The sequence below is a fragment of the Chelonia mydas genome, chromosome 28 (genome assembly GCF_015237465.2).
Source record: "Chelonia mydas isolate rCheMyd1 chromosome 28, rCheMyd1.pri.v2, whole genome shotgun sequence".
Classification (NCBI taxonomy): Eukaryota; Metazoa; Chordata; order Testudines; family Cheloniidae; genus Chelonia; species Chelonia mydas.
This window is the reverse complement of record NC_051268.2, coordinates 3698540-3725701: the sequence shown is the minus strand read 5'-3', so window position 1 is coordinate 3725701 and position 27162 is coordinate 3698540. Positions and strand designations below refer to the sequence as shown.

General features: G+C 49.1%; 2 protein-coding genes and 5 non-coding genes across 10 annotated transcripts in view; 4 read left to right on the top strand and 3 right to left on the bottom strand.

The window, feature by feature from the left end:
- LOC102943236 (zinc finger protein 883) overlaps nucleotides 1-27162 on the bottom strand; it is a 2438435-nt gene that overhangs the window by 2142185 nt on the left and 269088 nt on the right. The window lies entirely within an intron of this gene.
- LOC114020163 (zinc finger protein 501) overlaps nucleotides 1-27162 on the top strand; it is a 1907800-nt gene that overhangs the window by 1645549 nt on the left and 235089 nt on the right. The gene's annotated exons all lie outside the window — the stretch shown is intronic.
- Nucleotides 853-934, bottom strand: TRNAS-GCU. The gene has a single exon. It is a non-coding gene; the product is annotated as a tRNA-Ser (tRNA).
- TRNAC-GCA lies at nucleotides 6690-6761 on the top strand. The gene has a single exon. It is a non-coding gene; the product is annotated as a tRNA-Cys (tRNA).
- TRNAT-UGU lies at nucleotides 12349-12422 on the top strand. The gene has a single exon. It is a non-coding gene; the product is annotated as a tRNA-Thr (tRNA).
- Nucleotides 14216-14315, bottom strand: TRNAS-UGA. The gene has a single exon. It is a non-coding gene; the product is annotated as a tRNA-Ser (tRNA).
- On the top strand, nucleotides 24203-24275 carry TRNAI-AAU. The gene has a single exon. It is a non-coding gene; the product is annotated as a tRNA-Ile (tRNA).

Below are 27162 nucleotides of genomic sequence, written 5' to 3'. Positions count from 1 at the left end.
CTGTTGAACATTAATACTTGGTTGGATGGTGTGTGCTAGCCTTGTCTGGGAAGTGATGAAGTTTTACTCTGTGTGCATTATTGAAATATGTTCTGAGGTTGGGAAATGCCCACCACCAGCCTTTCAGGTGCGACAATGGAAAAGCTAGGCTCGCTGCTGACCCATTAAAGGTATCCACGCTCCCAAGGTCTATCCCAGGAACCGTGTATAATGCAGACTTCTCCAAGATAGCGCAGAGACAATGGACACTGCTTGACTCTCATCCTAGCAAAGGAGCTTTCTAGAAAGTTGGAAGAAACTATGAAAGAGGGGAAGAGACATCATGACTTGGCCTCGCTCCCCCACAACTCAACACCTGGAAACACATCAGGAGGACAAAGACTGAACTGAAATAATTCAGAGAGCAGAAGAGAATAATAATAATCCATTCAAATCAAAGTCCCCAAAGAGACTAGTATTGTTTTTTCAGAAGAAAATTTTCAATTTGGGGGATTTTGTTTTCCCAGTCAGACCGTGCCAAGGGAAGGAGAGAGAAAATGTTTGAGTTGCCTCCTTCAGAACAGCTTGGCCTGGACACTCTAGCTGTGGGTCACTCTCGTGGCCTTGCTGTGGACGGGGGAATTTTAATAATTTGGGGAGATCCAGGGTGTTTGGGGGAGATTATGAGGATGTTACCTTTTGAGATAAGATATAGAGAGCTAGACAATTCTTTCAGCACCACATTTCATTTAAAGCAGGGGATCTGAGTTCCTGAGAAGGTTTTTGTTTGCAGGAAGCACCATGGTTTGGTCTGTCATTGTACCAAAGGGGGATATGGTTGTTTGTAAAAGAAGAGAGAAGACTGAACGCCTTCGATGAGGATGGGATTCGAACCCATGCGTGCAGAGCACAATGGATTAGCAGTCCACCACCTTAACCACTCGGCCACCTCATCTGAGCTGTCAGGAAAGGACACGAGGAGAAATCTAAGGCCAGCAGAGGTAGGGACAATAAGGAGTTTTTAAATACTAAGCATAAGCAGGGTCTGAATGAGCTCCCCCCCTCACATCTAGTGAGGAGCTGGGGGGAAAGACTTCAGGAACAGACCATTTGCATAGACACGCCTACTCTGCCTAGGTACCCAGCGTGATGGAGCCGCTTTGCCAGAATGACCCGTTTTGGCTGGTGTCAGGTTACAAATCACTTGAGCATTCAGTGAAATGAAATGTTATTATCCTTCCTGTATGAGTGAAGGGCAGCAGAACATACCTAGTCCATCCTGACTGAGGGGCTAGGTGGGTGAGGAATACCTTTTATTGGACTGCATAGAAGTGATTGAGGACTTCACCTAAACCAGTGGTCGCCAAACTTGTGCCCTCTTATCCGTGTCTGCGGCCCCTCGGAAGCTGCAGTCGAGAACCAGGGCTGGGAGTGGGGCTCTTGTTTCCTGGGAAGAGGGGTGCAGATGGGAGTAAGGGTGAAGGCCCATGTTTGGTCCATCCACCTGCAAACAGTCAGGGCACACCCTGACCGTTGTGAGGAGCAACACATTGCTCCGTCCAAGGACGAGGACCAGATATGAACCCTGGGAACTTGATTAAAGGTGGGAACTTGATTAAAGGACAGTAATCGTGGGAAGCTTCCTTGGCTTGGCCTTAAGGCCTGAGAATTAAGAATGTAGTAGATAGAAGCTGAAAAACAAGAATATTAATCAATGTCATGCATTCCTTTGCGGGGAAAGTAGGTAATGTGCAGGGGGGAGAAATAGAATAAAGGAGAAGGTGGAAAGCTGACAGGCGGCAGCCCATTTCAGCTGACCAGCTTGCTTGCTTGAATAAATCTGTGTTCTGTCTCATCATTGAACCGCCACATAAGGGGGACGAGGCTGAGCCAGAAGCCAGGGGCCCAGGCTGAGGGTGGGGTTGGGGAAGAGCAGGGGCAGAGTGGAGCTGAGTGGTGCTCCCTCCCTGCCCTCCAGGGGGGCTGGCTCAGGCCCTGAGGTGCCCCCATGAACATTCCTCTGTGCCTCCCTAGGAGGCATACCCCACATTTTGGGGACCACTGACCCAACTCGCTAAGCAGGGATTAGTGATGCCAAAGCCCAGGGAAAGGTAGAACAAGTGCAGGGACCCCAGCACTGGAACCGTGGCCCTGCCCCCCCCTTCTGCCTGCAGCCCCACCCTCTTCACGCCTTCCACCCATGGCCCCATCAACTACGTCATCTCTTTCCACCCCTTCCCTCACTGCCCCAACCTCCTCGCTCCTTAACCCCCGCATGGCCCTGAGACCAGGGAAGCTCTGTGCCCCGGCTGCAGTCCCCCGGCCATAGCAGGGAGTGAGAGCAGCTCCAGCCCTGGGGCCGACATAGGGGAGACTTTTCCAGAGGGCCTAATTTGGCCAGGGGCCCTAATCATGGGCCTGTGACAGGTGTCGGTCGGTCCTCCGAGCTCCTAGGGGCGATGGAGAGCAATGGTCTCCGTGGCAGGCCTCGGCCCCACCTCCCGGGTGTTGGGGAATTAGCGGGGAAGGTGTGCCGGCACGAGCCAGGGGCACGCCCCTCCGGCGGGGGAGGGGTGCCGGCACGAGCCAGGGGCGCGCCCCTCAGGCGGGGGAGGGGTGCCGGCACGAGCCAGGGGCGCGCCCCTCAGGCGGGGGAGGGGTGCCGGCACGAGCCAGGGGCGCGCCCCTCAGGCGGGGGAGGGGTGCCGGCACGAGCCGGGGGCGCGCCCCTCAGGCGGGGGAGGGGTGCCGGCACGAGCCGGGGGCGCGCCCCTCAGGCGGGGGAGGGGTGCCGGCACGAGCCGGGGGCGCGCCCCTCAGGCGGGGGAGGGGTGCCGGCACGAGCCGGGGGCGCGCCCCTCAGGCGGGGGAGGGGTGCCGGCACGAGCCGGGGGCGCGCCCCTCAGGCGGGGGAGGGGTGCCGGCACGAGCCCACCCAACTCCACTGCGTTCCAGCCCAGGGCCCTGACAGTGGCGGGAGGCGAAGGTCCCGCTGCTGGGTCAGCGGGGCCGTCCGCACCCACTGACCAAACACACCCACCCCACGGTGTAGTTCGGCCCCTGGGCTACTTCCTACCCGGTCTCTCAGGCGGGTCTCTCCGGTCCCTCCATCTCCTCCAGGTAATCCGCTGCGGGCAGCTCCGGTCCCTCCATCTCCTCCGGGTAATCCACTGCGGGCAGCTCCCGCTCCCCCTCGGTATCGGACTCACGCTGGCCCGGGCTGCAGCCAGGCCCCTCCAGGTCCTCTGGGTATTCAGTGGCCGGCAGCCCTGGTTGCCACAGGCCTTCCCCCCGGTCAGGCTCCTCCTTGCCCAGGGCTTCGCCTGGGTCCGCAGCAGGATCGTGAGGGAGCAGCCTGGGTCTGTCTCCCTCCCTGGTGCTCTCCTCACTGGGCAGAGGCCCCCGCCCTTTGTACTTCCTGTCCCACCCCGCCCCTTCCGGGGATTGGCGGGAGCTTGGCCTGGCCCCGCCCGCTCAGGCTGCAAGGGTGGCTCGTTACCCTCTGGTACAGAGGGGAGCCACCTTGGCTCCCTACAGGGCCCCATTGGCCCATGTGGCAACCCGCCACTGCCCCCTTGGCAACACAGCTTTGGGGAGGCTTAGCTTCCCTGAGCCTGCATTACATGCCACCCAGGCTACCGCTGCTCAGTGTGTGGCCAGTATCTCTGTGTCCTCTGCTGTTTGTGCTGGCCTTTGGGGTGGGCCACCCGGGCAGTCACCCAGGGCACCCGGTCATCAAAGGGGCACCATGCAGGCAGTGCAAAGATGCACTCTGCCAGTGTAGTGTCAGAAACTGCTTCCTGGGGTGGGGGGGCTCCCAGATTTCTCCCTGCTTCTTCCCAGCTCAACCCCTCCCACAATGTTCCTCCGGGGCCCCATAGAGGGTTGCAGGGGCATGAGGAGAAACACGAAGTGTTCCATGCATCCTGGTCACTTTCCCCACCTGGGCTGTGCTCAGAGGCGAGCATCAGAAGCTGCTTCTCTCTGCCCCCCCCTTATACAGCCCAGGGGAGGAAAGTGACCTGGATGCAGGGAGCTCTGAAGTCACTCCTCAACCCCCACAGCCCCTAGGGGTGCCCAGAAGAGCAGCATTCCAGAGAGAAGAAGGCAGCAATGCCAGCTGCCCCATGCACACAGGTCATTTTCCCCACATGGGTGCAGGAGGGGTCCAGCAATTAGGGGTGAAGGGGGTGCAGGAGGGGAGTATGGGAGTTAAGGGCAAAGGGGACACAGTGTAGGGGTTAGGGCACAGGAGGGGGCAGGGGTTGGGGTGAAGGAGGTGGAAGGATTGGGAGTGCAGGAACTAGGGGCAAAGGGGGAGTGGGGAGCCCACAGGGGCCTGGGGCAATGGGTGTGCCAAAGTACAAGTTTTGCCCAGGGTGCCATTTTCCCTAAGGCTGGTCCTGGTGAGGAGTTTCCCGACTGATAATATTTCTTGCTGGGAGGGGGAAGAAGAGAAAAGAGGGGTTTTCTCTCTCTCTTTCCTCTCCATTTTTTCCCATTCCTTCAATTTCAGAATTCTGCCTTGTATTTCAGACCGGGATTAAAGGCAGCTCCAGACTTTCCCTCTCTCCCATCTGGGAAATCAAGTTCAAGTTTTTACAAGGAACTAAAGAAGTCTCAACGCTGCATCTGAATTAAAGTCACATTTCTCACTACTTGACAGAAAGAAATGTCATGTCAATCCCAGGTGAGTCCACTCCAGTCATGCCATAGGGCATTGCGTCAGCACGTGGGCATTTCACTTCCCTCCTCAGTTTCACCCAGAGACACAATTTCCTTTGCACAGATCCATGAACAGCAAAACCTTTCTGTGTCTCTAGTCTGAGCGAGGGCATTCAATTGCATTGAAACCTTCTCTCCTGCAATGGCAACTGTCAGACAGAGGAGATGTGGCCACCTTCAGCCCCGACAGTGAGATATTCCCTCTCCTCTTTCTTCATGCTGCTGCTGTTATTCCATGAAACATGAACGATGGAATAAAAAGCTAGGTTTACTCCAGGGTGAGGAAAGAAAGGAGCCACCAACTCCCCACAAAATCTCAGTGACCCAGAGAAAACCCACCCCTGCTATTGGAGATACAGCAGGAAAAGGGACTGTCTGAATTGTCAAAGCAGGGAGTGAACAAATTTACAGCAAAATCATTAACCACAAACACACTCTAACCATGCTCCAGCCAGTAGGGAAATGGGCAGAAATTCTCGCTGTTCAGCCATGGCCACACTTACAGAACTGCACAGCAGTGAGTGTGCTGGGTAAGCTGGTCTGAGCAAACAATTGGAAACGACCTTTCAATGAGAACAGAACCACAGTGTAGAAAAGCCCCTGTATTAAGTGGTTGTGGCTGAGTGCTTAGGGAGCTGGAGTAGGAAACCATGGGGGTCTTTCTGTGGAGGTTTGGTTCTTGCCAACTAGGGAGGCTGGTGTGTGGTGTCTTCATGGCTGTACTTTCAGTGCCTGAGCACCCAGGGAGCCAAGTCTAGTCTTCCTCTCAGGCCAAGGACAAGTCTACATTTCAAACATTGAGTCTACGCTGCTGCAGCTTGGTAATGAAGATGCTCTGCCAGGGTTTCTCAAACTTCATTTCACTGCAACCCCCCGCTGCCAAAGAAACTTACTACATAACCCCGGGAAGAGGGACCAAACACCAAGCCCCTCCACACTGGGCCAGGGGGAGCGAAAGCTGAAGCCCAAGCCCTGCCCCACTCGGGGGAGGGCAAAAGCAAAGCTTAAGGGATTCAGCTCTGGGTGGCGGGTAATCAGACTTTTGGCTTCAGACCCAAGCCCCAACAAGTCTAACGCCAGCCCCGGTGACCCCACTAAAAAAGGGTCACGACCCACCTTGGGATCTTGTCCCACAGTTTGAAAACCACTGCTCTGTGCTGATGGGTGTTACGAATTACACCTGATAGGACACGCACACAACTGCTACAAATTACACCTGGTAGGACACGCACAGTTCGAATCTAGGCTGAGGCACATAAACAAAGTCCACAACTGCAGAGTTCCCAAAAAACGCCAAGTTTATTATGCTCGAGCGTGGTGCCCCCTGCTAGCCAGGAGGGGACCCCAAATACAGATTGTACAAAGATTATATACTTTTTAGCAAAGCATGTTGCCCTCGTGCGTTGGAAACCTTAGCCAAGAAACAAACCCTTTTCTTATCTACCACCTATCCCTGCTTGGTGCATTCCTCGTGCTAAACTAGTATGTTAATTACACAGCATGGTCCTAAAGCCATGCATCAGTAACTTTTATTATCAGGAGGCCTCACATCAAAGGCCAGGAGATAGGGAGTTAGGGACAGACAAAGAACAGATACCAGGAGTCAAGGCAGGCTGGAGACAAGGAGGAGGATTTTCACAGGAATGCGGTATCTAAGGAACACTCCTCCTGGTGCATGATGTGCTTTCTTTTAGACAATGGTGGGCCCCAAACCAAAATGGAGTCACATGTGCTAACTTTTCCTTAACATGGGAGAGAGTTTTCCTGTCAGTGTAGTTAATTCACTTCCCCAGGAGGTAGGAGCTATGTCAGTGGGAGAAGCTGTGTCATTGGGTGTGCAAGTTGTGGTGTTTACCACATTTATGAAGTTTAATCAAACCCCATTATTAAAACTACCTGTGTTCTGGGAGTAGAAAAGGAGCTCGCTGAAGCAGGGTCTGTCCTTCAAAGTCCTGGAGATCATGACTCCAGCCCATTGTTGTTATGGGGGTATAGCTCAGTGGTAGAGTGTTTGACTGCAAATCAAGTGGTCTGTGGTTCAAATTCAAGTGCCCTCTTATAAGCTCTTTTTTTAAAAAAAAAAAAAAAAAAAGGAAAACATTTTCATTTCCATTCTCCATTATGTTCATGAATTCCACTGTATGAGGATTCTTGAAATGACTGTAAACCCTCCATGTTTCACTGTGCAAATGCATAAAAACATAGCAAACCTGGCTATCAACTGAAATCATTCCAGTCTTCTGTGTCTAGTTTATGTTTTCATAAATTAAACAAAGCTATAATATGAATACACATTTGCAGATCCCTGTTCTCCAGGGGCTATTGTTAGGATATAGATATTCAGGCCTGTCTGTAAAGGCCTGTACTCTAAGAATTTAGGTGTATTCTTATCACTTGGCTAGTTCTAGAGGTATAAAAGAATCAAAATCACTGTCTGCCAGTGAAAGGGCCTTCTCTTACTGTGACAGTCTGAGGCCCTGTGCTTAGGGCTAAGGCCTTTGGCTAAGCAGCAGAGGCAGCCAAAGGCTGGGAAGTGAACGGTCACCTCCTCACATTCCAAGCCAGTCACATTGAAATAAGGTGCTGTTGGGCTGATAGTAATACAATCCTGTCCTGATAATGCCTATCGCCTCCAGAGAAAGGGAAGTGCCTAGAAGATGTAAAAGGAAACTTAGTTTGATAGCATCCTGTCTGGCAAGAACTCACTTATCAATAGCTGGGATGTGAAATCCTCATTTCTGTCTTTGTTCTATCACTGTAGTCCCCATTTCCCTATTGTTTGTCTGTATCATCTCTGTCTAATTCTGTGATTGTTTCTGTCAGCTGTATAATTAATTTTCCTGGGTGTAAACTAATTAAGGTGGTGGGATATAATTGGTTAAATAATCATGTTACAATATGTTAGGATTGGTTAGTTAAATTTCAGGAAATGATTGGTTAAGGTATAGCTAAGCAGAACTCCCGGGTGGGGAAATTGGAATCATATTGAGCTAAAGGGGGAAATGGGAACAGGGACACAGGTGTAAGGCTCTGTGGTGTCAGAGCTGGGAAGGGGGACACTAAGGAAGGAAACTGGGATCATGCTTGCTGGAAGTTCACCCCAATAAACATCGAATTGTTTGCACCTTTGGACTTCAGGTATTGTTGCTCTCTGTTCATGCGAGAAGGACCAGGGAAGGAAGTGGGTGAAGGAATAAGCCCCCTAACAGCTATGCTGTGCAGAAGAACAAGAACCACATCCACTTGGGGTTCAGGAGTCTGATGAGCAAAGGCAACTTGGTGCAGGCTAAAGTCACCAGCACCTTGGCTCCTTCACATTCAACCAGCAGCTAGGACAAGGACATGGCATGAGAAGAAGACAGTGGCTCTGAGCAGGAATATAGCCACCAAGAAGCTGGCTAAAGCTGCCAAGATCCACAGGAAGGCCACCACACCCATGCCTAGGAATAATCATCAGAATGCGGTGACTGCCGGGGGGACCAAAAAGGCAGAGAAAAGCCCTCAAAAGGTGTAATCTGCCAAGCCCCAGAAGGTGGTCAAGATCCCACCTAAAATCAAGACTGGAGAGCCAACTTCAAAGCACCCAAAGCCAGGGCTAAGAAGGTGCACTGAGAAAGAAGTGAAGAGATTTCTATTGGGATGACTCCTGCTCCCCTAATGGCTCTTTTATGAATCACCATGGACCACCCAGAGAGATCAAAGTCCTGCAGGAGAAACAGCCCCCTGGATAGTATAATGAAGTGGTGGCAGTGGGGGGAAGGGTTTCTCTTCCAGAGGGGAAGTGCTGTGTTTTGTGTAACACCTCCCAGGTGTGTGATGCACTGACAGGGCAGCTACCTAGAGCTCCCACATGAGCTCATTCTCTTTGACCTGCTTCTCTTGTTATTTCAGAACCAGGACGAGTGGGAGTGTGTCCCTGTCACTTCACCAGCTATAGGACAGGCTCTGTCTGCATCCCATCTTTGATTAATCCCAGATTTTAATGTGTTCCTATTGTGATACTTTCCCAGTTCTCTGCCTCATTCTAACATTCTGGTCAGAGATTGACTATGGGAAGGAATGGACTAGTTTGCATGACATTTGGTAAGTTGCCATAGTATGTGATTGAAAACTCTGCTGGAGGTGGGCAAGAGCCTGTTACAAACATAAAATAGCTAAGCTTTACCAAACGTACCTGTTACACATTCAAACCTTCGTGTACACACACAATAGAAATCAACAAAGCTTTAGCAAAGCTTTTGACACGGTCTCCCACAGTATTCTTGTCAGCAAGTTAAAGAAGTATGGGCTGGATGAATGCACTATAAGGTGGGTAGAAAGTTGGCTAGATTGTTGCGCTCAACGGGTAGTGATCAATGGCTCCATGTCTAGTTGGCAGCCAGTGTCAAGTGGAGTGCCCCAGGGGTCGGTCCTGGGGCCAGTTTTCTTCAATATCTTCATAAATGATCTGGAGGATGGTGTGGATTGCACTCTCAGCAAATTAGCGGATGATACTAAACTAGGAGGATACGCTGGAGGGCAGAGATAGGATACAGAGGGACCTAGACAAATTGGAGGATTGGGCCAAAAGAAAGCAGATGAGGTTCAATAAGGATAAGTGCAGGGTCCTGCACTTAGGACAGAAGAACCCAATGCACCGCTACAGACTGCCTCTCACCCACCGACTGCCCCGCCGATCAGTGTCTCCTCCTCCCTCCCCGCACCGCCCGCTCAGCTGTTTCGTGGCATGCAGGAGGCTCTGGGCGGAGGGGAGAGGAGCGAGGGCACGGCAGGCTCAGGGGAGTGGGCTGGAAGGGCTGGAGTGGAGGCAGGGCCTGTGGCAGAGCCAGAGGTTGAGCAGTGAGCACCCCCGGCACATTGGAAAGTTGGCATCTGTAGCTCCAGCCCCGGAGTCAGCACCTATAGAAGGAGCCGCATATTAACTTCTGAAGAGCCGCACGTGGCTCTGGAGCCACAGGTTGGCCTCCCGCGGCTTACAGCAATCTGATGCCTCAAACAATCTGTCTCTCCCAAAGTGTTGGATCTGCATCCCCAGAAGGCTCCTGCACTGCCTCCCCCTTTTCACAGTCTAGAGAAAGGAGCAGCATCAAGGGGTAGTGATGAGCGACAAGGTACAACATGGGTGGCAGAGGCTTCAGGATCCCAGAGCGTTTGCCTGTCTGGGGCATTTTGAGTGAGATCTCAGGGACACATTGTAAGGCAGAATCCCAGGAATATATATGAAAGGAGCATAGGGCCAGAAGGACGTAAGAACGGCCATACTGGGTCAGACCAAAGGTCCCTATAGCCCATAGTGGCCGATGTCAAGTGCTTCAGAAAGAATGAAGAGAACACGTAATCATCAAGTGATCTATCCCTTGTCGCCCATTCACAGTTCCTGGCAAACAGAGGGTAGGAACACCATCCCTATCCATCTTGGCTAACATCCATTGATAGGCCTATCCTCCATGAATATATCTGCTTCATTTTTTTGAACGCTGTTATACTCTTGGCCTTCACAATATCCTTTGGCAAGGAGTTCACCATGTAGACTGTGGGTTGTGTGAAAAAATACTTCTTTTTGTTGGTTTTAAACGTGCTGCCAATTAATTTCATTTGGTGGCCCCTAGTTCTTGTCTTAGGAGAGGGAGTCAATAACACTGCCTTATTTACTTACTCACACCAGTCATGATTTTATAGACCTCTATAATATCCCCCCTTAGTCGTCTTTTTTCCAAGCTGAAAAGTCCCAGTCTTATTAATCTCTCCTCATATGGCAGATGCTCCATACCCCTAATCATTTTTGTTGCCCTTTTCTGAACTTTTTCCAATCCAATATGTCTTTGAGGTGGGGCGACCACATCTGCATGCAGTATTCAAGATGTAGGCGTACCATGGATTTATATAGAGGCAATATGGTCTTTTCTGTCTTACTATCTATCCCTTTCTTAGTGATTCCCAAGATTGTCTTTGCTTTTTTGACGGCCGCTGCACATTGAGTGGATGTTTTCAGAGAACTCTCCAGCGTGACTCCAAGATCCCTCTCTTGAGTGGCAACAGCTATTTTAGACCTCATCATTTTACATGTATAGTTGGGATTATGGTTTCCAATGTGCATGACTTTGCATTTATCAACATTGAGTTTCCTCTGCCATTTTGTTGCCCTTTCACCTAGTATTGTGAGTTTTTTTGTAACTCTTTGCAGTCTGCTTTGGACTTAACTCTCCTGAGTAGTTTTGGATCATCTGCAAATTTTGCCACCTCACTGTTTACCCCTTTTTCCAGATCATTTAGGAATATGTTGAAGAGTACTGATCCCAGTACCAACCCCCTGGGGGACACCACTATTTCCCTCTCTCCATTTTGAAAACTGACCATTTATTCCTACCTTTTAACCAGTTATTGATCCACGAGAGGACCTCCTCTTTTATCCCATGACAGCGTAATAGAGCAGAATAGGGTTTCGTTGGGAGGGGGAGTAAACTGAGAATATATCAGGAGGCTGTACACCTTTATTGTCCTGATGAAAAAGTGTGTCTGATACTCAGCCTTTGCTGCTCCTGCCGGCTGTGACTGCTGAGGACATTTTCCTTCTCTACCCCAGAGTAACTCTTCTGCCAGATTCTCAGAAAGTCAGGCCGCCCTGCAGGCGAGGGCAGAGCAGTTTGGTAATAGGCTGCCGGACTCACCACATAAGAGCACAGCTGCTGTAGCAGCTTGACTGATCATGGGCCACGTCCTGCAGCCCTGGCAGCCCAGGATAACCTCCCACTGATGGCAATGGGAATAGCCTTTGTAACTACCTGCTGGTACCTGAGGTCTCAGCTATGAAGTAAGCTGGTGGCACACACGGCTTCATCCAAAGAAGTGAAGGATGTAAGCGAAAGAACAAAGTTGGCCACCTGGGGAGCTGCTGCAGTCCCATAACCACAGCTGGAAGGGAGAAGAGGAAAAACTCCCTGAAGTGCTCAAAGCAGCACCGAGAAAAGGAAGTTTGTCAGTGAGATCAGTAGCAATGAATATGAAATGAAGGAGTGCTTTCCCCTCTGTGATGCCATGTTTGAATTATGTTACTTTACGATGAGATAAAGCTTGAAAATATCCTGCTCTAATTTCAGGATGGGTCTGTAACCATAATCGGTCTCTGTGGCAATTGGCCTCTAGATAGTGATCTTTGGGAAGAGCTGGCTGAAGAGCCTTCCTACGAACCAGGAGATCATTGCTTGGCCTGCCAGTTCTTCCTTGCTGAAACTGGCTTGTCTGCTAGGCTCCTTTTTTTGTATCTCTTCTCATAAAAAGAAAAGACCTCACAGCACAATCCTTGTAAGTGCTCATTCAAGAGAGAGAGAGCTTCCTTGTGGTGAAGCCTTGGAAAGTGGCAAATGCTAAGTCTGGAGCTGATGGAAAGTTACCATGACTCAGAGTTGAGTTGAAGTTGCTGTGACTGAAACCCAGAGCACTAACCACTCTAGGATCACAGCAGCTTGTGGGAGAATTGCATATTAGAAGCCCTCTGTCAACTCAGCTGTGGCTTTCCCTGCACAGAGAGCCAGCCCGCTCAAGGTCTGCAAGTTTTGTGGGAAATGGGGAACGTCTGTACTTTGGCATTTGAAGGTGTTGTCTTGGACCATCAAGGGGAAGAGTTGCAAATAGCTAGTTGAGGAAGGCACCATGGCTTAGTAGGTTAAAGCACCTGTCTTGTAAACAGGAGATCCTGGGTTCAACTCCCAGTGGTGCCTTGTTGTATAGCTTTTGTCTCCTCTGCTCGTGTTTTCCTCTGTCTTGCTAGGAAACAGAAGAGACCTCCCTTGGCAATGTAAGTAATTGCTTAATAAGGAAAAGGCTTCTTTGCAGAGGAGCATTGGAGAGAATCAAATCACCAGCCTGGAGTTGATGAAAAGGCTATTGGTGTTGGGAAGGAGGTTGCTTCGACTGCAATTGCTATGACACCAGAGCCTGTGTCCCACACCCATGCAATTCACTAGAAATGTCTATGCACAGAGACCCTTCTAGAGGATTCTCTGCAGGGCTTGCAGGAAATGGAGAATTACTGTCCTTCCACCTTTCATTTTATTGTTGATGAAAGATGGAGCAGTTACAGGAGAAGTCCCAGAGAGTGGCAGCGTGGCAGAGCTTGCCAATAAACCTGCTGGATAAAGAGCAAATTCAGGATCCAGCATCCAGTGCTGCCTTGCTGAACGTGTTTCCTCTTGTCACCTTTTGGTCAATCTTTTTTGTTAACGGAGAAACCCGCCTTTGACTAGCCATACACATGCTTGCAAAAGGAACAGGTCTTTTTGCTGACAAGAGTTGAAAGGAGGCATCGGATGAACACGGAAACAAGGTTAAGGTTGCTGTAACTCATCTTGCAGGCAGGGCTGTTGAATCTGGGCTGCCTCTTACAATACTGTGCTAGTGACAAGTAGCAAAACCCCTCCAGGTGCTGTGATCACTTGGCCAACAACATGGAGTGACACACTGTGGACACACTATGGTCCATGTTAAAGAGCTTTCCCGCAACCCTCCCGCTTCCCTGGTTCTTGTCAGGCAAGCAGCAAAAGACCAGAAGTCCAAAGCGCAGACAAGGCGATGTTTATTGGGGTTAGTTTCCAAGCAAGCATATTTCGGAGCCCTTCACACCAGTTGGGCTTATCTCTATACGCCAATAGAGTCTGTTCCCCAGTGTTCCCTTCCCAGCTCTCATGCCACAGAGCATTTACCCTGTATCTCCCTTCCCAGCTCTGATGCCACAAAGCCTTGCCTGTGTCCCTGTTTCCCGTCCCCCCACTTAGCAAGCATGATTCCAATTCCCCCTCCACTTCCTGTTTGACCCCAGTTTATATAATAATATTCTCAACTATACCTTAACCAATCGTTTTACTGAAATTTAACTAACCAATCCTAACATATTGTAACATAATTCTCTAACCAATTATATCCCACTACCTTAATTAACTTACATCTAGCAAAATTAATTATACAGCAGACAGAAACAATTAGCGAACCAGACAGATTAACAATAGAAAACTGGGGGGCATAAAGATAAAACATACAGAAATGAGGGTTTCACAACCACAACCATTGATAAGTGATTTCTTGCCAGACAGGATGCTGGCAAACTAAGTTTTCTTTAACCATCTTAAGAGCCGTTTCTTTATGTAGTGGTGATGGGCACTCTCTGGAGAGGATCTTCTTCCTAACCGCTCAATACCACCTTATTTCAGTGTGTCTGGTTTGGGATGTGACAATGTGACCGTACGCTTCCCAGCTTATGGCTGCCCCTGCTGCTTAGCCAAAGGCCTTAGCCTAAGAACAAGGCCTCCGACTATCCTAGTGAGAGCAGGCCCCTACACAGGTGGACTGTGATTTTGATTCTTCGTTTTTATACCCCTGTAACTAGCTAAGTGATAAAAATACACCTAAGTGCTAGAGCAGTCTCACATGTCGATAGAGTGAGGCCAGAGCTGGCTCCAGTTCGCACTGTGGATGCTCACACACAAAAACAACAGTGATGACAACACACTAACCTTTCTGTAGTTGACAGGATTTGAACCTGCGTGGGGGGGGACCCCCCCAAGGGACCCCCCCAAGGGATTTCAAAGCCATCGCCTTAACCACTCGGCCACAACTACTTGATGGACAGCTGCTTAGCTACACTATGATTCTCTTCTCACAGATTTGTCACTTCAAATTGCTTGCTCAGACCAGCTTCCCCAGCACAAGTGTGTCCATGGCGGAACAGCGAGAATTTCTGCCCATTTCTCTTCCGGCTGGAGCATGATCGGAGTGTGTTTGTGGTTAATGACATTGCATTAGATTGTTGTTCATTCCCCACTTCGACAAGTCAGACAGTCCCTTTCCTATTCAAATCTCCAGCACATCATTCCAATAACAGGGGTCAGGATTTCTCTGAGTCACTGTCAGGGATGCAGGTAGCTACATCCCCTCTGTCTGACTATTGCCATTGCAGGAGAGAAGGTTTCAATGGAATTGAATGCCCTGGCTCAGACAAGAGACACAGGGAGGTTTTACAGTTCATGGATCTGTGCAAAGGAAATTGTGTCTCTGTGTGAAATTGAGGAGGGAAATGAAACATTCACGTGGTGGCGCAATGCCCTAAGGAATCTGGGTGAAGGCCTTGGGCTGAGAAATGATGTAACGGGTTTGTATCAATTTCTTGCCCTGATTAAAAACTATGGCTAAAAGGCAGCCCTTGTTGTGTAACCCTTCTGCCAGGCCAAGTTGATAGCAGCAAGGGCTGGGTTCAGTACACAGGGGTTCCTTCTCATCAAAGCAAATGCAAAACTGGCTCGAGCCCCCACCCAGTGTCCTGGGAAAATCTTACACACCCCCTGGGCACCTCAAAGAGGCAATACTTCCCCTCTCGCAAGCAGAGTCTCGGTGTAGCAGAGACTCTTTAATAACATGAGGTAAACGACATCAGCATTAAATTGGGGAAACACCACAACTAGTGTTCATTAACCAAACCATGAGCAAAGACCCACCCCAGCAAATTGGGCCACATCCTTTCCCTCGGGTTCTTGAGTCCCAGAACCCAAACGTCTCTTGAGTCCAGCAATCCACAAATCACCCAAAGTCCAAAAAGTCCAGCCCCAGAGATCAAAAGTTCATCTGCAGAGTGTTACTCCCCAGTCTGGCTAAAATGTGCCTGTGTGTGCGGGAAAGAGGTAAGGGGCACCTTACGCGTACTGAAGCTGACTGCCCCACAGGGCTCCGCTCCACCACTACCAGCTCCACTCTGCACAGCTCGCCATCTCATGAACACTCACGAAGGGCTCTGCTCTACACAGCTCACCTCGCTGTGTCACCAACGCTCCGCCAGCCCATCCACAAACAGCACCACTGCACTCTAGATCTTCCGGCTCCCCACTACTTAACACAGCTCTCAGTGATTTCAGCTCATAGTAGTGGGAGCCTTAGTGCTGGTGCACCATAAGGCCAAAGTGAATTCAGCACAGTACCTGTAGTAAGACTCTTGATAGATCCAAAATTAGCTCTGACATTCCACAGTGGAGAGAGACAGAGATGCAAGCAGTGTTTCAGGCCCTCACAAAGGGTCCCACACCACCAGGTACTAATACCATCTCAAGCCTCTCTCATTTCACAGAGTTTTGGAACCCATGTCCCTTGCCTAGCGAGTGCTACTTAGTTGATGGTGAGTCCCTCCATCATAACAAAAGGCCAAGTACAGTTCCAAGCACAGTTCCCATAATCAGGGTAATAACAATTTATTCTTCCCGCCCCAATAACAGAGACACTGGGAATCCCACAGCAGCCAAAGTGACCATTTGGGCAGTTATGGCCTCATTCTAGGCGGGGTGGGTGTGCCTATGGAAATGAGATCGGCCCCTGAAATTCTTCTCCACAACTTGCCACACCTCAACACCAGATGTCAGGGTGGAGCTCATCCTGACTCTGCTTACATCTGTTAGTACTTGTACCTGTGTAGGGACACCCGGGTGGGTATCAAGTCCATTGCCTTAACCAGGGGTAGTTGATTATTTTATCAAGATCCAAATTTCTTGGTCAAGGTATAGTCATGGTCTAGATTCCAGAGAAAATAATACACTGATGATAATAAATATATGAAAAATTTTGCAATCACTATGGGCATAACTGTGATGATTGTGTCGTGTTTCACTCTATATCTTGTGCCTTTCCCTTTAGCCTTGTCATTTACCAAGGGTAAAAACTAAACCTCTCTTCAGACACAAGGGAGTGTTTGTGTTCATTCTTGCGAGCTACACAGGATTTGATGTTGCTGCTTTCAATCCTCCGGCTCTTCCGGGACAAGGAACAATTCAGGCTGTCACTGAACTGAAGGAGGGAGATCATTTTTTGACAGGGAGAGGGATGCCTCCTCTTAAAGGTGTTTGTCTGGCTGGCAGCCCTGGTTCCCAGGTCTCTCCTGAGGGAAGAAAGTTTTGATGCAAAATACTAAAACTTTTAAGGGAGAAGAGAGAAAGTCAATGGCCACATGATGGGGCCGGTCTGAACCACAACATGGTTCTTTCATGTGGGATGACTCTGAACACTGACTGATCTCCACACCCTTGGATTTGAAGAGATGTTTAGTTTTGCACTTGGTAGACTACAAAGCTGAAGCAATTTTATGGATGGTGACACTATGATTGAAGGGTTATTTAATGTTGTAAAAATTGATAAAAACACTTAGCTTAAACTTGAGCTGCCTGTTATTAAAGGCTGGTTTCCCCACATCAGTTCCATCAGCTCTTCTAGTATTGCCCTGGGTTGTCTCATGCCTCGGTGGGAAGTAAAGGGAATCGTCCCATGCTGCCCTTGGCTCCAGGCTGATTTATCCTGGGAGGGGACATGGAATTGATTTGTTTACTGTTGAGAAGGGAGCCAGGCCAGTTCTCAGGGAATGAGAACTCCCAGCATCTTCCCTTCCCAGCCCAACCCAGGCTTCTGCCCTGTCCCAGCCTCTGTTCCCCTGGGGGCCCTGCATGTCTGACTCAAGAGCATGTGGGGAGCAGCAGCTGACACAGAGGACAGCCTGGGCTGCGCAGATGCTAGGAACATAGCACCAGAGGCTCCCTGCTCAGCAGCAAACAATCAGTCCCCATCCTCACCCCAGGAGAACAGCCTGGAGCTAAGGGCAGTGCCGAGTGGGGGTTTCTCTTGTTTCTCTTCCTGGGGTGAGCAAGCACCTGGTGGGGGGTTTCTAGCAGAGCAGTTGGAACTGAACTGGGGAGCCAGCTTTTAAAAACGGGCAGCTCAGGTTCAGACTAATTTTTTTACAATTTTCTCTATAATGTAAAAAAAATCGACAGTAAACAGGCAACAATTATTGGAACTCTTCTCTGCTAGTGTTCCCTGCCATAGAACGAAACGGCTTTGTGACTTTTCACGATGTGGGAGTCAGGTTCCCTCACTGTTCAGAATCCATGTGCACAGAAGAAGCCTTTTGTGTTTCATTTCTTGTGTTTCATTTCATTTCTGCTGCCATCGTGTGGCCATTTCCTTCCCCTCCTTTCTGTCCAAAGCGCAGAGCTCAATTCCTCCAGGGAGAGAAGGACATCTTTCTTCTTTCCTTCCTAAACAGCCCCTCTCCTTGGATTACCCTTTGCTGGGATCTGGATGGGGAACAGCCGTTTCTGAGGATTCATCTAACACCATATTTGGTGTTGATATTTTACAGCCAGACTAGATCACTATGTACATCTGCTCTGACAAAGGAGCTCTGCGTTTCTGGTCTAAATGGAATTATTTGGCCATTAATTCTGTCGGGATGAAGGGGTTCTAGTTACCTGTGCTCTGTACCGCTAAGGGATTGGGGCAATGCTAGAGAGATTGAAGGGCATGGAGCCGGGGAGCAGTGTGTGCTCCAAGGAAAGTTGTTGCTGTCGTCTGGTGACAGAGGGCAGGTGTGGTGATTTTGTAAGCTGTGGTGTTTGTATATATATATAAAGTGTACTAAATCTCCAGGTTCAAACCCATCCCTTGTCCGGGCTATCCGAGGCGCTCTTTGTTGAGTGTATAGCTCAGTGATTGAACATTTGCCTGCCTGGCAATGGGTTCCTCCTTCAAATCCCAGTGCTTCTGTTTATAAACTTTTTTGAATGAAAATCGATTTCCTTACCCCTCTCCAATTGATCAGGAATGATGCTTGTAATAAATTTAAAAACACAACATTTTACTAGGCAACTGTATAAAAACCTAGCAAACCTGTCCATCAGCTGAAATCTGTTCCAGTCCTCGGCATCTCTGAGAGGGACACTGTATTTGAGACATGTGGGACACCTCTGTGATGATGATCGGTTGAAAAATGCTGGATTCAATGAAAAATGAGACCATAGGAGGGGAAGGTGAATGGCAACACCACACAGGGTCATAACACTCAGACATGGGGCTTCACTGTTACTACCCCTGTGTGTTCCATCATTTATATCCTAGAGAATCACACCCTCCCCTTCCCCACACACTGTCACACAAAATCTTTTCCCCTTGAGCCCAATCCAACCCCAATGATTAGGGGACTGGAACACATGACTTATGAGGAGAGGCTGAGGGAACTGGGGTTGTTTAGTCTACAGAAGAGAAGAATGAGGGGGGATTTGATAGCTGCCTTAAATTACCTGAAAGGGGGTTCGAGAGAGGATGGATCTAGACTGTTCTTAGTGGTAGAAGATGACAGGACAAGGAGTAATGGTCTCAAGTTGCAGTGGGGGAGGTTTAGGTTGGATATTAGGAAAAACTTTTTCACTAGGAGGGTGGTGAAACACTGGAATGCGTTACCTAGGGAGGTGGTGGAATCTCCTTCCTTAGAAGTTTTTAAGGTCAGGCTTGACAAAGCCCTGGCTGGGATGATTTTGTTGGAGATTCGTCCTGCTTTGAGCAGGGGGTTGGACTAGATGACCTCCTGAGGTCCCTTCCAACCCTGATATTCTATGATTCTATGATTCAACCCTACTGTAAGGGGACTGTTGCCCCCTTACTAACATTGAGTGGGCGTGTTTTAGTTGCTAGCTCCCAGTACTCAAAGGGGAAGGGTCGATGGGGAATCAGGACCCTGAGACTGACAGTCCCCAGGAACAATGGGGAGAGAACAGTGCTCCAGGTCAGCCTGAGTGACAGGGCGGGCAGGCTAATCAGGGAGTCAGGAGCCCGGGGAGATCCCATCCTCCATGTGAGCTGGAATTGCCTGGGTCAGACAGAGTGGGGCCGAGCTAAGGAGGAAGCAGGGGCCCGAGCTTAGCTGGGAAGCAGAGCTGGGCCAGATCCAGAGGGACCAGAAAAGCAGCCCAGAGAGAGCAGACCCTGTCCTGGGAGCAGAGCTGCAGCCCCAAAGCCAGAGGCACAGCCCAGAGAGAGGAGACCCTGTTGTGACGAAGTGGGACTGTTCTTAATGTTTCCTCTGAATATTGTGGGGGTGCCTCAGTTTCCCCTATGCACCTATGTATCCCCCTAAGTCTCTAGGTGGTGGGATAAGGGTGTATGATCATTGCAGAGCCCTAGAGGGCAGGTGTGTGCAGGGGTCTGGACACAGAGAATGGCCGACACCCTGTTTCCTGGCAACTGATGGCCTGGCCCTTCCCCCCTGCAAAGTGGAAGCTGTGTGAGCTTTGTGTCCTGAAGACAGGCTGCTCACAGAAAGGAGGCTGCCCCAGAGTCCTGACTGGCTTCAAGGGGAGCAGTTCCAGAGCATCTCCCGGGGACTCCGTGACACCTGTCCTGGGAGCAGAGTTTCAGCAACCGGAGCCAGAGGGGCCAGAGAAGCAGCTCAGGGAGCTAGAGGCAGAGCTGCAGCTGTGCTGAGGCAGAGTGGAGCTGGAGCTAAGACAGAGTGAAGCTGGAGCTCGAGCTCGATCTGGAGATGCAGGAGTCCGGAGCCGGGTGTGGTGAGCAGCTGGGGAGAGCGAGGTGGGACCCTGGGCAGTGGGCCCAGCACAGGGAGACGCCTCAGCCAGGAGGCTCTGCAGGCCAGACTTGAAGGGGGATTGGTAACCCCGACAGTCCTCAGGGGAGTGGGGGAGGGCCTGGGACGGAGCAGGGGTTGGGAAGAGGCAGGGTGGGGCAGATAAGGGGTGGGGAATTGGGGAAGGGGTAGAGTGGGGTGGGGCTTGGGCGGAGCAGGGGCGGGGGCTATGGAGAAGACGTGGAGCAGGGGCTGGAGAGCACCCAGCTGCACAGGGCGCCAGGAAATTTGCAGCTGCGTCCTTTGTGTATGGGTAAGGATGGCCCTGGTGGTGACACTAGGATTGAAGGATTATTTAGCCCGATAGTGAATTGTAAAACACAAACAAACCCAGTTAGCTTAAATTAGAGCTGCCTGTTATTAAAGGCTGTTTTCCCCACATGAGTTCCAAAAGTTCTTCTAGAAACGCCCTGGGTTCCCTCACGCCTCGGTGGGAAGTAAAGGGAATTGTCCAGTGCTGCCCTTGGCTCCAGGCTGATTTTTCCTGGGAGGGGACGTGGAACTGATTTGTTTGCTGTTGAGAAGGGAGCCAGGCCAGTTCTGGGGGAATGAGAACTCCCAGCATCTTCCCAGCCCACCCAGGCTGCTGCCCTGTCCCAGCCTCTGTCCCCCTGGGGGCCCTGCATGTCTGACTCGAGACCATGCGGGGAGCAGCCGCTGACGCAGAGGACAGCCTGGGCTGGGCAAGTGCTAGGAGCTCAGCACCAGAGGCCTATACTGTCTCCGTCCCCAGCAGCAAACAATCAGTCCCCACCCGCACCCTGGGACAGCAGCCTGGAGTTAAGGGCAGCACCCAGTGGGGGGTTCTCTTTTTGCCCCTACTGGGGTGAGCAGCGACTTGGGGGTGTTTCTAGCAGAGGAGTTGGAACTGAATTGGGGAACCAGCTTTTAATAACAGGCAGCTCACGTTCAGACAAATCTTGTTGCAAATTTATTCATAACATAAAACAATTCATAAGTAAACGGGCAGGAATTGTTGGAACTCTTTTCTCTTACTGTTCCCGGCCATAGAAAGAAATGGCTTTTTGGCTTTTCATGATATGGGAATCAGATTCGTTTCCTGTTCAGAATCAATGTCCACACAAGCCTGTTGTGTTTCATTTCTTAGGTTACTGCACCATCATGTGTCCATTTCCTTTCCCTCCTTTGGCACCTTAGAGACTAACCAATTTATTTGAGCATAAGCTTTCGTGAGCTACAGCTCACTTCATCAGATACATGCTGTGGAAAGTGCAGAAGATCTTTTTATACACACAAAGCATGAAAACCCCCTACACACACAAACCCACTCTCCTGCTGGTAATAGCTTATCTCCTTACAATGTGTATGATAATCAAGTTGGGCCATTTCCAGCACAAATCCAGGTTTTCTCCCCCCCAACCCACTCTCCTGCTGGTAATAGCTTATCTAAAGTGACCACTCTCCTTACAATGTGTATGATAATCAAGGTGGGCCATTTCCAGCACAAATCCAGGGTTTAACAAGAACGTTCGGGGGGGGGGGTAGGAAAAAACAAGGGGAAATAGGTTACCTTGCATAATGACTTAGCCACTCCCAGTCTCTATTCAAGCCTAAGTTAATTGTATCCAATTTGCAAATGAATTCCAATTCAACAGTCTCTTTGAATTGAATACACATTGTAAGGTAGATAAGCTATTACCAGCAGGAGAGTGGGTTTGTGTGGGGGGGAGAGAAAACCTGGATTTGTGCTGGAAATGGCCCAACTTGATTATCATACACATTGTAAGGAGAGTGATCACTTTAGATAAGCTATTACCAGCAGGAGAGTGGGGTGGGGGGAGGTATTTTTTCATGCTTTATGTGTATAAAAAGATCTTCTACACTTTCCACAGTATGCATCCGATGAAGTGAGCTGTAGCTCACGAAAGCTTATGCTCAAATAAGTTGGTTAGTCTCTAAGGTGCCACAAGTCCTCCTTTTCTTTTTGCGAATACAGACTAACATGGCTGTTACTCTGAAACCTTTCCCTCCTTTCTGTGCAAAGCGCTGGTATTTTGCACAGTAAAGGTATTTCCTGAGCAGGGAAAGGGAGCTGCATTCACTTAATGAGCAATCACTAGAAAACGAACATAAGAACAGCCACGCTATGTCAGACCAATGGTCCAGCAACCAGTATCCTGTCTTCTGACAGTGGCCAATTCTAGGTACTTCTGAGGGAATGAAGAGAACAGGGACTCATCAAGTGATCCATCCCCTGTTGCCCATTCCCAGCTTCTGGTGACAGATTAAACCCATTAGATGAGGCCTCCATCCCTCACAGAAATCATCTCCCTTCTTCAGGTAAGGGACATCCTGGATCTTTCCTTATCCCTGAAGAGACCAAGGGTTGGAATCTGCTGTATCCAGCCACTTCTCTACATAGCAGGAACGAACACAAAGAGTTCCTTTAGAAGGAGCTGTCTCCTTCCTTCGCAGGTTAGATTTTTCTATGATTTTTCTTCCTCCCACACTTTTCATCACGCTTGGAGCCTGACTCAGTTCAGAGCTGAAATGCTGCCTCCTTGAACACATTCAAGAAAATGTCTCTGCTATGGAGAGAAATGGGATTCAGACCCCCTTCTCTACAGGAAGCTAGAGCTTGAATACATTGAAAGACATCGTGCGACCCTCTGGGTAGGTGGGAAAAGAGAAGCCAGCTCAGCACATGATGAAACTGGAGCCTAATTCCTTCGGGGAGAGGAAGACCTCTTTCTTCTCTTTGTCCTAAACAGGCCCCTTCCTTGGATAACCCTTTGCTGGGATCAGAATGGATGGGGAACAGCCGTTTCTGAGGATTAATTTCACATCATATTTGGTGTTGATTCATAGATTTTACAGCCAGACTCAATCACTATGTACATCCGGTCTGACCTCATTCGTAACAGAGTCCAGAGAATTTTCCCCAGTGACTCCTACATCCACCCCAACATCTTCTGGTTGAATGAGCACGGTTCATTCAGAAAGTCATGATGTTTGGATGTCAAAGGTGTGAAGTGATGGGAAAACTGGCCCTTCCTCCTAGTTTAAATTCTTTAACTCCTACATCTAGACAATAATACTCAGCTCTTTACTGGCCATAAATGAAACCCAGGTCTCGCTAGGGTTGATCGAAGAGGTTTTTCTGTGCCGTCAGCACGGTTGAGTGGTCTAAGGCACAAGACTCTATATCTCAAGTCAGTGTTCTGGTCTCTGTATAGAGATGTCTGTTTAAATCACACTCCATTGGCTCATTTCAATCAGCTTCGTCACATGGAGACACAGTAGCTGGAGAAAGCCTAGTATGGCTGACAAAAATCTGTGTGCATGCAGTCCCCAGTGGTTCGAATTTTGTGCTCTTACTCTCAATTCCCCGTTGGGGAAGGACTTTTTCTAACAAAAATTTACTTTCCATTCTTCACTTGCAAGTCAAACAAAAAATACAATATTCCCCCCACCCCAACTCCCCATCCTTCTTCATGCTGCTGGAAAACTCTGTACCTTAAAGCCCAGGCTCTACGCCCTTTTATAGAACTAGATCTGCTTTTCCCCGCTGATTCATTGTATCAGGTTTCTCAGCTTTGGCTGCCCTGTTGGTCAACTCTGTGCAAGCAGGAAGAAGCCAAAGTGCTGATTTCCCGGCGCATTGGTTACGGGATCATGGTGTTTCCACAGCGTCTGCATGTCCATCTTTCACCGCCTTGTCCTCCTCAGTAAGCCGAACCCTTTCCCACAGATACTTTGATCAGAAACTGTAGTGACCCAAGGACCTGCAGGTTTCCCTCACTCATCTTTATTTTCCTGCATTTCAGTGTTTTGTGTGGTTCTCACTGGAAGCTGTCAGGGAAACGTCCATGAAAAAGTAGAGTGGATGTGAGCTTTGTTGGTTGTGAGATTTGTCTGTGTTTTGTGTCATTGTGAGATGCGCAAATTGGAGGTGCCCTTGCAGGATTTGTGATGATTGTTTGAGTGAAAACAGAAGTTCTTGGTGCCGTTTGCTTCCCTGTTCTTCAAAGGGACACCAGCTGATGTAGTGGCTACTGAGAGAGCCTTCAAAAAGGGCCCCAAAAGTGACAGTAACTGGTTTCTGTAGTGTAGTGGTTATCACATTTCCTTAATGCGCAAAAGGTCCCTGGTTCAAAACCAGGCAGAAACAGTGCTGCTTTCTCTCTTGTGGCTCCTGTTGTCTTCTTTCCATCCAACTCCTTTCTCAAATACATCCATAGCTTCTATGCTTTCTTCCTCGTTGTTTTTTTCCTTTCATGAAACTTGAAGTTCAAAAGGAGAACGTTAGCCTGCATATTGAGGGATGGAATAGGCCATCATTTGGGAGATTGCCAGCTACATATCAAATCTGAGCATAGAAGAATCCCAACCCTTTGTCCTGCCTAGTTACCTCCCAGCCAGCAGTGTTCCCCCTCGCTTTTGTTTATTTTGAGCTAACCACAAACAGCCTCGTGTACCCTTTCCATGTCAGAAAAATCTATTTCCTGATGATCACATTTCCCCTCCTTTCCTGGCTAGCCAGGGTTGTGATGTGAGGAATCAGAACCTAATAATTGGAAATCGCTAGCCTAGTCACAGCGTAATCATTGTGGAGCTTAAACTTTGTTCTGTAAACCAGCTAAGACCTGTTATCTGCCCATGTATTTTCTGTTCCTAGACCAAACACTGGCCTGTTGGATCCGAGTTCTCCGGAATTCTCAGCCGTTGTTTCTGTGGGGGATTGGCTCCAGGCCATTAACATGGATCGCTATAATGATAACTTCACAGCTGCTGGCTATACAACGTCACTTTTCCCTTTCTAAATAACGTTTTCCCCATAATATTTTTTAACACTCAACAGCTTGCTCATCTTCAAACCATGTTAACACAAGCTCTGAGCTACAAATTTCCTTCCTGTTCCCTTGATTTTTTTAGCACAGTAAATTGAAACAAAAAGAAACAGAAAACAAAACAATTTCCAATATTATACATTGAGGACAGGTCTTTTTTTTTTTTTAAGTTTTAATGCCGTCTCGTTTTACTCTCTGGCCGGCTATAAATCATCACAAATGCAGTAACGAGGAGTTACAGAAATATACAAGGAATGCATACAGTGTGACCCAGTCGATAGGCAGAGAGCTGACTCCGTCCGCAGCCTGAAACAATCTCTGTGACAATAAAGAGGGCTGGGAAGGATCTGACACGGAAGTACTTATATGCCCAATGCAGAGCTGGCACCAATGTAGGAAGAAGTAGAGAAGCTACAGATCGCTGAAGGGGACAGTGAGCCCCTGAAGGGTTATGTTTCCCTCTCTTAGCTAGGCTAGAATAGAAGAGGAGAAAATTCTCTCTCACTCTCGGAGGATGATGGAAATGTCAATTTGTCCTCTCTTTCTGTTCCACTAAAGCTCAGAGACAGGAGGAGACATTTCCTGCTTAAGAGCCTTGAGAGAGCAAGTCTAGGGAGCAGGAAAAGCTAAGGGCCCCGTTACACGGAATCTAACTCCTATCAGCTCGTGTGAGGTGCTATGAAAACCCCTCCCTGGGCTTCTAGGATAGAGTTAGGATTGGCTCCATGTGTTTTCCTGGAAGAGCCTCTAGGTAGGAGCAAGAAGAAGCAGAGACGGTTGCGATGGGCCTAAATGAAACAGACAACCTTAAAGACTAGCAAATGTATTTGGGCATAAAATTTTGTGGGCTATAACCCACTTCATCAGATGCATGGAGTGGAAAATACAGTAGGCAGGTATAAATACACAGCACATGAAAAGATGGGAGTTACCTTACAGAGTGTGTGCGTGGGGGAGGGGGGGTCAATGCTAACGAGTCCAATTCAATTAGGGTGGATGTGGCCCATTTCCAACAGTTGAGAAGAAGGTGTGCGTATCAACAGAGGGAAAATTATTTTTTGTAGTGACTTGGCCACTCCCAGTCTTTATACAGGCCTAATTTGATGGTGTAAAGTTTGCAAATTAATTCCAGTTCTGCAGTTTCTCATTGAACTCTGTTTTTGAAGGGTTGTTTTGTTAAAAAATGGCCACTTTTAAGTCTGTTATTGAGTGTCCAGGGAGATGGAAGTGCTCTCCTACTGGTTTTTTAATGTTACAATTTTTGATATCTGATTTGTGTCCATTTACTCTTTTGCATAGAGACTGTCTGGTTTGTCCAATGTACATGGCAGAGGGGCATTGCTGGCACATGATGGTATCTCTCAGGGGGAGGGATAAGTCAGGGTTTGAGCATTGGCCTGCTAAACCCAGGGTTGTGAGTTCAATTCTTGAGGGGGCCATTTAGGGATCGGGGGCCAAAATTGGGGATTGGTCCTGCTTTGAGCAGGCGGTTGGACTCGATGAACTCCCGGAGGTCCCTTCCAACCCTGATATTCTATGATCATGTTGGTAGATGTGCAATTGAACAAGCCCCTGATGGTGTGGCTGATGTGCTCAGGTCCTATGATGGTGTCCCTTGAATATGTGGAAATGTCAGTTTGTTCTCTCTTCCTGTGCTATCTAAGCTAAGAGGAAGAGACATTTCCTGCATAAGATTGTTGAGAGGCAAGAAAGTGCATTTCATTTTGGGCTCACCATATAAACAAAAAAGGACACTTAAGGTAGTAAGATCAAGCCCCCAACATGGGGCTCAAACCCATGACCCTGGGACTAAGAGTCTCATGTTCGACCAACTGAGCTAGCCAGGCTGTCTGCAGCACTTCTTCAAAGGCACAGTCACAGTGTGCGTTGAGATTCCTTTTCTGACATTTGCCTTCTGTCCTCATTCCTTCACTCTCCAGCTAGCAAACAGGAGCTATTACAAGGCTGGTTGATTTACCAGCTGGTGAGAGAAACAAGCACGGGAGGGTGGAATTTAGTGTTCTCCCACCATGGGGAGATGCTCTTTGACTCACATAGTGGGGGAGAGTCCGAAAAAGCTTCTCAGCTCCCAGAGAGTGGGTAGACAAGTAGGTTCCCCCCAAGCCACACACACATTTTTGCAGGACATCAGACCTCCTGCGGAGAAGCTTCTCAAAGAATATGTGGCCCCAGGAGTGTCAGAGAAGG